The 12585-nt window shown below is 40.6% G+C and overlaps 1 protein-coding gene across 5 annotated transcripts in view; it reads right to left on the reverse strand.

Moving 5' to 3' along the window:
- The window catches only part of PTPRZ1 (protein tyrosine phosphatase receptor type Z1), a 112924-nt gene that overhangs the window by 62927 nt on the left and 37412 nt on the right, over positions 1-12585 (reverse strand). The gene's annotated exons all lie outside the window — the stretch shown is intronic.

Consider the following 12585-nt stretch of genomic DNA (forward strand, 5'->3'; position numbering starts at 1 on the left):
TGTTTCTGCCTTTGATTCTGCAGGTTGACTTGTGGTTCAATACAAGCATGCAAATGAATATCTGGAATAGTAACAGCTAATTAGCAGTTCTGTGGGATTCCTTTCAGATTTACTTGCTGAGAGTACAGGGCTTGGGTCCCTGGTTTCCAAGAGGAATATTTTAATTTTGAAACATCTCCAAACATCATCATCATCATTATTCTGCCCTTCATACGAGGAGTGCAGGGAATTTTACAATATAAAAACACAAAAATGACAAGAGTTTTGTGAATGTTGCATATGGTGTTGCACTGTATGTCTTTTTCAAATGTCTTAAATGGCAAAAAATGAAAAGGGGGTGGGAGGAATGTTTGCTGTGGGGTAACATTGCTTAACATGGCTTTCTGCAGTCATTGCATCCATGGAATAGCATTGATGCAGGGATAAGAGCTGTTATTTGGATAAATATATTACGGTAGTCCGAATGATGCAGTGATAAGAGCTGTTATTTGGATAATATATCATTCTGAATGTTTATAATAGCTCCAAGAAAACATCCACAACTCCTGCAAATAACTGCTCGCAAATCTTCTCCATGTGAAAATGGTAATCTGTTAAGTAAACACATTCCTTTTCTTATGTGAAATGAAAAATTGCACTTTATGGAAGGGAATGGTCAATCTCACATGGGTTGATTGCCTAAAATTTACACTGCTCATTAGAACCAATTATCTCTATATTGCTGAAAAAGACTCTGATGTTCTATAGCTGTTGCAGATATTAGCCTCTTAATGAGGCAGGAGCCTTTCTGTACTGTTACCAATATCTGGTTTGAATGATCCATACAAGTTCCCCCAGCTGTCCTTCTAGTCCAGGCATGACCAAACTTGGCTCTCCAGTTGTTTTGGGACTGTGGTCATCACCCCTGACCACTGGTCCTGATAGCTAGGGATGATGGGAGTTGTCCCAAAACATCTGGAGGGCCAAGTTTGGTCATGCCTTTTCTAGCCAGTACCTTTCCTATTGTAGCTGGCTATCATTCACCCTCCAACAAGCTACAGCTTTTCCTTGCCAGACACAATATTTCTCCTTTCCAACTAAATCCCAGAAAGCTATCTCAATTTAAACAAGTGCCTGTCATCTGGATGAGGGTGAACAAACTGAAACTCAATCCAGACAAAAATCAAAGTGCTACAGGTCAGTTGAAAGGCAGAACAGGGATTCAGCCTGTGCAGGGTGGAGTTACATTCCCTGTGAAAAGCCAGAGGTTTGCAGTTTCGGTGTGCTCCAGGATTCTGCCCTGAACCTAGATACCTGGGTTTCTGCAGTAGCCAAGAGTGCATTTGTATAGTGAAAGCTAGTTCACCAGCTGTGCTTATTCCGCAGTGACATGTGCCTTAGTTACCTCACTTTGAAAATCTATTGGCTGGTTGCATGGAGCACACAACTCCCTTGTTACAACAACTTCTCTGGCTACCAGTCTGTTTCTGGGCACAATACAAAATGCTGGTTGTGAATCTATTTGGCCATAAGAAGGAACATATACTCCCATGAAAACCTCCCAAAACTCAGAGATCTTTGGGGGAAGCCCTTTTCTCAGTCCTACAACCCTCACAAGCATATTGGGTGGGGATGCAGGAGAGGGCCTTCTTGGTGGCTGCTTTCAGGCATTGGAACTCCTTTCCTAGAGAGGCTTCTCTGGCTTCCTCCTTGCTGTCCTGCTCAGGGTTTTGGGAACTACTTTTGTTATGGAAACAGCTCTTGATAGTGTGCCATACTTTTTTTTTTCCTATATGCTTTTCAGTAGATGTTGTTGTTTAGTTGTTTAGTCGTGTCTGACTCTTCGTAACCCCATGGACCAGAACATGCCAGGCACTGCCTCCCGCAGTTTGGTCAGACTCATGTTCATAGCTTTGAGAACACTGTCCAACCATCTCGTCCTCTGTCATCCCCTTCTCCTTGTGCCCTCAATCTTTCCCAACATCAGGGTCTTTTCCAGGGAGTCTTCTCTTCTCATGAGGTGGCCAAAGTATTGGAGCCTCAGCTTCACGATCTGTCCTTCCAGTGAGCAATAGATACTTTGCAGCAATTACCCTGCAGCTTTCAATAAATATTTAGAAGCACCTTGAAGGTAAAGGACCCTCAATGGTCTGAGAGTGTAGGACAAGGCACAGGGTGGAGGGGGAGGGAATGCTGCTATCCCAGACTGTGGGTAACTGACCCCAAACCCCAACAAAGTTGTTACTATTAAAACAAAAAAGGTAAAAAACAAAACAAAGTCAAATTACTATGGAACAAATAACACAAGAAACAGTTACTATTTAGGAAAAAAAATATTCTAACTTGCCAAATCACGTTCATTTTTATGGGCTTAAACTATGATTTATTACATTCCATGTTGTGTCCTTAGGTTATAAGTGCACTGAAGTTCCACTGCAGTTCAAAACTATTATATCAGTAGCCATATGCCACCTTAAAAATTAAAAACAGAAAATTTTAAATTAGATATGACATTTCAGCATCTCTTATCTTTAACCTCAACTGAGAAATAAGGCCAGCTGTTACTAATTAAAGATTCCAGATCATTATGAACAGTCAATTGGTCAGAAAAAAATCATGCTGCTCTTTTGAAGAGTGACATAAATATAACATAAGTTCTGAATAATGAGTTATTAGATTGTAGAGGTGATAATTATTGCTTGCTGTTTTAATGTTTTTTTTGAAGTGAGTTGACTATACTGTAGAACTGGATTTTTAAAGTATCACTTTTTACTGTGCAATAAATATATATTGATTAAATAAGCAATTAAGTTTATTTCAACCATGGTAAAAGAGGTCTGTGGCCATACTACCCTGAACACGCTCAACCTCGTCTGATTTCGGAAGCTAAGTAGGATCAGGCCTGGTTAGTACTTGGATGGGAAACCATGTTAAAAGATGTGTTAGTAAGTTATAGAAAGACTGAAAACAGCTACTTGTTGCCAACATGCTAAACTTCTATGTCAAACATCAACCCCACTTTATGCTCTACATCACCGGCAACTAAGATTGTGCCAGGGACTTCTTCTTTCTCTTCTCTTCCTTTTTTCCATTCCCCTTATCAGTTAACCTTTCTTCTTCTTCTTCTTCTTCTTCTTCTTCTTCTTCTTCTTCTTCTTCTTCTTCTTCTTCTTCTTCTTCTTCTTCTTCTTCTTTTTCTTTCTTTCTTTCTTTCTTTCTTTCTTTCTTTCTTTCTTTCTTTTCTCTTTTTATGAAAATTGATGTATTGTAACTCTACAAATAATTTTCTATTGCATATCTTGTTGGTATGTATTTTTAGTTGAATATGTATTTAGTTGAATATGTATGTATTTTTAGTTGAACTACTAATAAAGGACACACACACACACACACACACACACACACATAGTGCCCGGGACAATTCTCAACTTAAGTTTGCTGCACCAACCCAAGTCATTTCACTGCCTGAACTGGAGTATGATCACCCTCCAAGGATCAACACTTTAAAAAGTCTTGTTGCACCATTCATTTAGGCACCAATCTTTGTCTTCATCATTTTGTCTTCAGATTGCTGTTGGCCTCAAGACAGGGCCCCAGACCTTCCCAACAAAATGTAACATTCACTCCTCTTTTCTGTGGCAATTGTTCCAAGCCGCATAGTTCCAGGAAAAGAGGCACAGGGAAGAATTAGTGTTACCTGGAATGAATGAAGACAGCAGAGGTTTGGGTGTGTGTGCTTGTGATAGGGGACTAGTGGCTGCCTGCCTTGCCTGCCCCAGAGGTGTAGTGGTCTAGGGTTACAGAAGGTAAAATGCCTGTTACTATTTCTCCAGCAAGGTACCTGTCTCTTGCATCCTAGAGGTGCCCAATCAGCACAAAAGGGCATCTTTTTAGCTCAGTGATGGCAAACCTATGACACACGTGTCAGATGTGACACGCAGAGCCCTCATTGCTGGCACGTGCCCCATCAGTCCATTCACGCTGTTGTTGTTGTTGTTTTCCCCCCATTTGTTCTCCCGCTCCTCCTACAGCTTGTCTCCGCTGTTAAAACCCGGATTCTTTTTAGTTGTTGTTGTTGTTGCTGGTAGCCAGAGATTGGTTTTTAACCCTTTCTGTGCTGTTTTCTCTGGCGCTTTGGCAGACTATGATTGGGTGTAACAGTGTTCATTTTTAACCCATTCTGTGCTGGTTTTTTGGCGCTTTGGCAGACTATGTCTATGTTGCGTGTTAGTTCTAGCGAAAGTATTATTCATCCTTTATTTCTGTTCTCTTCCCCCCCCAAAAAGCGCAGTAGCTTTGGGGCACCCCCCCAAAAAGCAAAGCAACTTTTGCACCCCCAAAAAAACCTCCAAAACTTTGGTCAGCAGCTCCCCCCAAAAAGCTCAACAACTCTGGGCACTTTGTAATAAATAAGGGGTTTTTGGTTTGGTTTGGTTAAATAATTAGTTTTTGGTTTATTAAATACAGTTATATATTACAATTATACATTTTTGTTATTTAACCTATAAATATCGTGAAATTATGGTTTTTTTCTCAAAGTGACACACCACCCAAGTTATGCTCGTTTTTTTGGCGAATTTTGACACACCAAGCTCAAAAGGTTGCCCATCACTGTTTTAGCTATTGAGAAAGGAGTCTTCTCACCCTTTGTGCTGATTTGAGCTATTCAGAGTGAAAGGAGGTGAGTCAGCCACTGAAGATTGGCTCCTAGGGTCAGTCTGGAGAAGGTGCTCAGGAAGAACACCAAGGAGAAGTTGTTTTGGAGGCTCCAAATAAACGCATTTAGGAACACGGAAAACATAAGATGTTTCAGTTTAATGGTGTGCAAGTTCTGTTGCATACAATGGAACTTCAAGGAAAGCGCAGTTTAAACCAATCCAAAAGAAGATATCGGAGCACTCCAAATCATTTGCTCATGTACATGCACAGAAAAAGGTAGACCTAACTGAAAGGCAACACATGGAAAGCTGCATTGATTCAGCTGGAAAAAGATGAGAAGCAATTCATTTGCAAAAAAAACCCTCTATGAACAGAAAGCATGAAAAGGTGACCAGACGCATCAATATGCAATTTTGTATCTAACAGAAAAGCTAGCATAGTTTCCGAAGATTCAGATTTCAAAGAGGGTAAGACCTCTCTTGGTGACTAATGGAAAAGCACAAAGTCTTTCTGTTGCCCTGTAGCATACGACAGAACTGCTGATCTTTGCATACTGTCACTAAATTCCAGGAAGGATGAAAGAAAAGTGTTTCAAAAGGTGCTACTCATGAAAGAGCTAAGACTTCCGGCTATGATGAATTAATCAAGTAGTGCATATGCCAGGAAGCATGAACAGCAGTTGAAAAACTTTTTTTAAAAAACATAATAAATCCCTACTTCTGATTGTCACAGCAGTTGGCAAAACTGAGCATCTAGACAAACGAAGTACGGTATTTTCCTCCATCATTTGCACAACCATAACAAATAGCTAAAACCATCACAATCATATGCATTAAAGCAGAAATAGACGGATCTAAGTATTTTTTATTGCTATTAGTGCAGCATACCAATCATAGCAACATGTTATGTCTGAAATGCAAATTTGAATGATAAATTGAATAATTTAAATGTTGGTAAGTTTAAACAAATAAGGAGTATCCAACTCTTCTTCACAACCTTTGTTTTGGCTCCAGTGCCCTGTATCTAAGTTGTGAATTTACAAAGCTCACTTGGCTATACTCATGGGTTAGGATAATGAAAAGTACTTCACTTGCTCATTGCACACTACCCTGAAACCTTATTTATCTAATTTGGTTCCAAGAAAACCTCTAAACAGCTCCAAAAATATAAAATAACCAATTAAAAACAGACACTTTGACACATTCAAGAAGAGTAAAAGCAACAGTAGTTATATCTTTCTAACTCTGAATTTCTTTTTAAACTTCTGAAGTTACTACTGTAACTTCTACATGCCTGGATAGGCTTGAATAAACAAAAATGTTTTAAGCAGGCATCAAATAGAATACAGTGAAGCTTCCTGCCTGATGTCAGTAGGCAGCCACACTAAAAAGATTGATTTCCTAGAAGCGTGGAACAAGTTTTATGTTGCACCTGTAATTGTGTCAGTTCCACAGGTTGAAGTGGTTGAGGGGGTGCATATGGGCTAAGAAAATCCTGCAGGTAAACTGGTCCCAATACATTAAGGGTGTTTATATATATATATATATATATATATATATATATATATATATATATACTAACTGTAACATCTTGAACCTGGCCAGGTAGCAAATGGGCAAGTGCAGAAATCTATGCAGATGTATTATATGCTGACAGGGTGTGACTCCTGTCAGAAACCAGGCTGCAGCATTTTGCACTAACTGCTGCTTCCAAATCAAGCATAAGGGGATGCATTGCAGCAATCTAATCTTGAAGGCGCCAATGCCTGAACCACTGTGGCCATGCTGTCCCCATCCAGGAATGACCATTGCATTGCTTTTGGACCAGATGCAGCTGGGAAAAGGCACTGCCAGTCACTGAGGCTACCTGTGTCTCTGGAACCACTTGTCCATTTCATTTCAATTGCTCTGTAATTGAAAACTGGCCAGTTCAGATTTGGAGAATGTGCTAGTTTGCGACATAATCATAAAGATAATTTATTTAGGAACAGGCAGGTGGTAGGTTTTTTTAAAAGAGAGAGAGAGAGAGAGAAATGGATGCTCCCCAATATGTGCAGCGCTTTAGTTTCCTGCCAGGGGTTCTGGGACACAAAGAGGTGTTAAGATGTAAGGCCCTTGGGGCCTAGGGAGGTAGGACAAGGAAGGTTCAAACACCATCAAACTGAGGGAGCCCGAGCCTGTCTCCAGTTCCATTCAGCAGAACACAAACCAGAATTCATGCCCATTGCTGCAACAACCTTAAAGCACAGGCATCCTTTCAAACCAAAGATAAACTTTCAAGCCCTTAGCCCTAAAAGAATATCCTTGGCGTGAAAGGTATTTAATCACCCTCAAAATAGGTCCCCTCCAAGGGATCATTTTGTTCTCCCTCTTTCATAGCTCTAGAACTCATGGACAATGATTGAAGCTGAATGTAGGAAGATTCAGGACAGAGAAAAGAAAGCACATGTTCACACAGCACGTAGTTCATTCACACCCACAAGAAATAGTGATGGATACCAATTTGGGATGCTTTAAAAGAAGATCTAGACAAATTCGTGGAGGATAGGGTTGCCAATGGCTACTTAGTCATGATGGCTACATTCTACCTCCACTCTAGTTGTTGGGAATCACAAGTGGGGAGAGTGCTGTTGTACTCAGCTCCTTCTTGGACTATTAAACGAGCCATTCTCATGCTCTTGCCTATTATGTTCTTCCAACACAAGACCCTCATTTTCTATCACAGCAGAAGAGTTATCCATATGGTAGTAGAGCAGCTCCTCCACATCCCTGAAAGTCTTATCTATGCGCCTCCCTGCCTGTTCTCCAAGTCAGCCATGTAAGACTCATGGGAATTAACCCTAAGAGCCAGGAGAACATTGCATTTCTTCCCAGCCGGCAGAGAGTCATTCATGTGGTGCCGAGTGGAAAAAACAACAGCATTGGACAGCCACCACACACCTATTAGCTCTCTTTCTTCATTACCTGTTTTATATGAAAGGCTTTTTAATTAAAAAAAAGATAAGCACTTTCCAATTAAAAAATACAATGCAATTATGACACACTGCACACAAATGTGCATGTAACCTCTGTTTTAACCTTCTGCGACTGCTTAAGAGTCTGTGCATCTGGCCGACCAATTATTTCCGTGATAGAAAGCTGATCAGATAAAATCAGACCAGTGCCAGATTTAGGGTGGTGCTGGCATCCCCCCTCCCGCAGGGTGCCAAGGCAAAGGGGTGCAAAATTGAAAAGATCCATACTTGACAACATCCATTTGGGAGCACCAAATTTTGGCCTAACGCCGAGTGCCATATTACCAAAGTCCACCCCCGATCAGATATAAGGGATGTTCAAGATAATTGCCTCCACCAACACAACAGTAATGCCCATGGCATACAACAACAACATCTGTTCTACAAATATTCTAATGGGACAAAGCACAATGGCAGGTTCATAAAGCAAAATGGATTCAGTCTTAATGAACCCTCCAAAGCTTACAACTCCTTTTGCCTGTTGATTGTGATAGCAGGACTGAAAATGTTCATTGAGTTGGTGCATGGAGGGAAGCAGTTCCAGGGAACACCAGTGCATATCTGTAAATGCCCGATGCTATTGTATTGTAGGAGATTTAATAGGTTACGGCTATAATCCTGTGTATTCCTGGAAATAAGTCTCATAGAATATAGTGAACCTTAAATTCAAGTAAATACGTATGGATTTCCTGAGGCATTGTTTTATAAAGTTTGCTAAAGCAATATTACACCTAAGGTGCTGATTAACCTACCATCAAATTAATTTTTTGATACATTTTTTTAAAAAATAAGAGGTGACATCAACACACAGCTTGCAAAGTGATATTGTCTTAGCGATCAGTACAAATGCTGAAATGAGAAATGAATCTACAGCATGGGACAGCAACTGCATATGGCCCAGGATTTTCTTATTTTATTTATTTATAAAAGCAGTTTTGAAAGAAAAATCCTTCTACATAGTAGAAAACAGACATATTCCATGCTTTAGCGGAATAATATTTCTCTTTTGAATTTTGTACATAATACCCTAGCTATGACTAAGTGCATTGGCTCTATAATTGTGAAGTTCTTATTGCTACCGGTAAATGGAGCTGACCAGTTACTAGGGTGTCTAGTTTGTGAGACAAAAACACTTCCAGCATTGTTATCTGGAAAATATGCAGACTCCTGAGAATAGATAGTGGCAGTTTCTAGTTCAGAATAAAACATTTGCCCTAATTGGTTGCTTGTTTCTTTAAGAATTAAAGTCATATTTCTATTTGTAAATTTTAGCAATACTTAGTGTGAAAACTCTGTTGTGTTATTTCATATTACTATTATGTACTTCTGGGATTTCAGACCTGGCCCCCTGCTAGAGACTGGAATAAGATAGTCGCTTGTACATTTTTAGGAACAATTGCAAGTGAGCTGGGATTTTATTAGCCCAAGTAGAACAGGTCTCTAGCGGTGACTTGCACTCCTTCTCTTTCTCCAATAAATCAGAACACGAGGCAAGGGAGGTTATAATGATGCTCAAATGCCGGGTTAGACATATGTCTAGTAAATGATAGCTGCTGATCTCCCTGGGAGTTTTCATAATGACATACATCTTCTGCAAACACGAAATTCACTATAAAACAGATTGACATAAATAGTCAGAAGTGCAGTCGCAAGAGAAGTCTGCAGACATTTTAGTTCCCCCCCACCCTCTACATTGCTATACTTCTGTTTAAATCAGCCTGACAACTATCATCCAAAATTTATACACATAAACCTTTGGCTATTGAGCCAAAGAGGGACATGAACATTTCCACAAGATTTTTTTTTTTACACACACACACACACACACACACACACACACACACACACACACTCCTTTTGAAAGAATGTAAAAATAAAAATTGCTTGCAGGTCTTAGGAGGAAGAGGGGTGCACCACCACTGTCAAGGCAACTAGTCCATCTTCCCTTTGCCTTTCCTTTCTGTTTTCTACAATTCAGTTTCATTTGTTGTGAGACATTAGTATTACATACAATGTTAGGCTAGGAAGAAAAGAGGGGGAGGGGGAAAGGTGAGTGGAGTGGGGTCGGGTGGCTATGTTTCTATTATTCTACTTATTGTATGTGTGGGTTTTTGCTTGTTGTGTTTCCTTGGTGGAGAGAGGGGTTGGGGTGGCCTAGGTTGTGGTTGGTTGTCTTTGGTTGGCTGTAGGTGGGTGGGTGAGTGTGTATATCTGAACCAGGTTAGCCAGATTGATTTGTATGCTTTTGGCGGATCCTTGATGTTGTCTTGTTGGGCTGTGTGTGTGATAAAGGGGAGCCATACAGGAGTGAAGGTCCATGTGTCAGTTTGTCCCCTTGTCAGTTTCAGTTTATTGGTTAGTTTTTCTAATAAGGCATTTTCCCCATACTGTTTGGTACCATTGGTCCATGCTTACTCCCGACAGGTCTCTCCAGTGCCTGGCTATGACGTTTCTGGCTGCTGAGAGTAGGTGGGTTATGTGCTAGAATATTAATTGCCCAGAAATGGAAAACACAGGAGATCCCTTCAATAACAGAGTGGCAAATGAAGGTACTAGACTATATAGAAATGGCCAAACTAACCCATAGAGTCTGGGATCAGGACGATGAGAAATTTCGGATAGAATGGAGTAAATTCATTGATTATGCTAAGGGAATGAAACTACAAGGGAATGAAAACGCTAGCGGTAATGACATAACTCCTATATCGTTGAGATTGTATCTAGTTTAGACAATACGAGAGAGGATTGAAATAATTTACCATTTGGTGGGAGGAGGGAAGTCACAATGTATTGGATTTATGTTGTATAGTTGTATTATTGTAATGTTGTATAATTGAATAAAAAATTATTGGTACAAAAAGAAGAAGAAGAGAGAGTAGGTGGGTTATGAGCTCCTTATGATGTGAGTGGGCAATTATGATATTGGAAGATGTTTAGTAGGGCCAGTTCTGGGATGACTTCTAAGTCAAATGTCGCTGGGGATGTGAATCAGGATGCCTTCGATCTGCACTGTTATCTGCATACATTCAGCAGGATGCAAATCAGAATGCAATCTGAATGTACATCTCCACTCACTCTGCTAGTCAAGTTAGTATCACAGAGAAAACCTTGCTGTGGCCTGCAACAAAAAGCACCGGCATGGTGTGACACAACTGGGGTGGTTGGCTCACTTGCTTTAGCGATGGGATGCTTGCTTTCTCTCCATTGCAAAATGAGGATAATTGGAAGGCTTGGTTTACTCGCAGTGGCACAATCATGATAAATCAGACAATGTTGTAATCACGTTACATGGCAATGTAATACTATGATGCCCTTAGTGTGGTGTAGTGGTTAAGAGTGGTAGACTCGTAATCTGGGGATCCGGGTTCGCGTCTCCGCTCCTCCACATGCAGCTGCTGGGTGACCTTGGGCTAGTCACACTTCTCTGAAGTCTCTCAGCCCCACCCACCTCACAGTGTTTGTTGTAGGGGAGGAAGGGAAAGGAGAATGTTAGACGCTTTGAGACTCCTTCGGGTAGTGATAAAGCGGGATATCAAATCCAAACTATTATTCTTCTTCTTACACATTAAAAAATAAAATAAAAATGGTGCCGAAGGTGGAACACAGGCTGGTGACAGGTAGCAAGGTGGGTGAGGTGGGAAAGAGTATAAGTTTGTGTTCCCCCTTTGCAATCCTTGTTGTGCCCCCTGAAATGGCAACTTCTGTAGTGAAAACTAAACCTCTTGAAAAATTAGCATATCACCACCGACAGAGAGATGTACCTACTATTCATTCAGATAATGCAATAGCATTTGCTAATCTGATTGTTTTGTTGCTCTTCTCTTGTAACACATTTTTAAAAACTATCCAAAAAAACATTGGAGAACTTTTTTGCCCTATCTTCTTTCTAAAAAAAGAAATATGCTCCACTCTGCCTTGTTTAATCTTTTAAAATTGCTCAAATTTATGACGAATGTACTAGATGAAAACTCCCTCTTAAAACACACGTTTGTAAGCAGTGGCGTCGCAACGGAGGGCGGGGGGGGCAGTGCGCTCCCGGTGCCACGTCTCCGGGGGTGACAAGGCGGTGCTCCACCACGGCTGCGTGAGCAGCGGTTTGGCGGTGGCGGCGCTCCAGCGCCATATGGATGGTGCTAGGATCCTCTGCTTGTGGCTGCAGACGTGAGCAGAGGATCCCAGCACCATCCACACGGCGCTGGAGTGCCAGCATCAGAAAACACGTAGCGCACGTTTGGCATCGCTACGTACGATGAATGTGCGCTATGTAGCAAAGCCCCGCCCAAGGGTGCACGTCATGTTTGCTGCTCTGGGTACCTGAGCGGCTTCCTCCGCCATTGTTTGTAAGTAAGCCCTCATGGTTTCAGTGGAACTAACTTGCAAGTAGGGGTGCTTACGATGAACTCTCTAACTTGAATTGTTATTTTTACATGGCCTATACATCTGCAAATCTGCAAATCTGTTAAGTCTAATATTAGTCCTTTCCTTTCCTTTCCTTTCCTGTCCTGTCCTGTCCCGTCCTTTCCAAATTGATGCCAATGGCTATTGTTGAATTCTTTGGTCATAAGTACACTTACATAATGATTTAATATCATATTACAATAAACAATGCATCCCAATACTTGCAAATGTAGCAAAAAAAAAATAAAAATATTTTTAATTGAGTTATTTCCTCTGCAAAGGCTTGTAAAAAAGGTCAACTTCAAAACACAACAAAAGTTTTAAAAAATAGGGAAAAGGTTGTTTTACTGCAGGAAGGATGGGGATTTTGCAATACTCTAATGGAAATTTGTTAATTAAATAGCTTGAGGCAACTGAGCAATCAACAGTTGTAAAGAACCAAGCCAGTTAATCAAATCGATTCCCTGCTTGTCAGAATTGTGAAAGCAGATAAGCACTAGAATGTATTTTTTCATGTTGTGCAATTTCCACATTAA

This window comes from Zootoca vivipara, chromosome 10 (assembly GCF_963506605.1).
Source record: "Zootoca vivipara chromosome 10, rZooViv1.1, whole genome shotgun sequence".
Classification (NCBI taxonomy): Eukaryota; Metazoa; Chordata; class Lepidosauria; order Squamata; family Lacertidae; genus Zootoca; species Zootoca vivipara.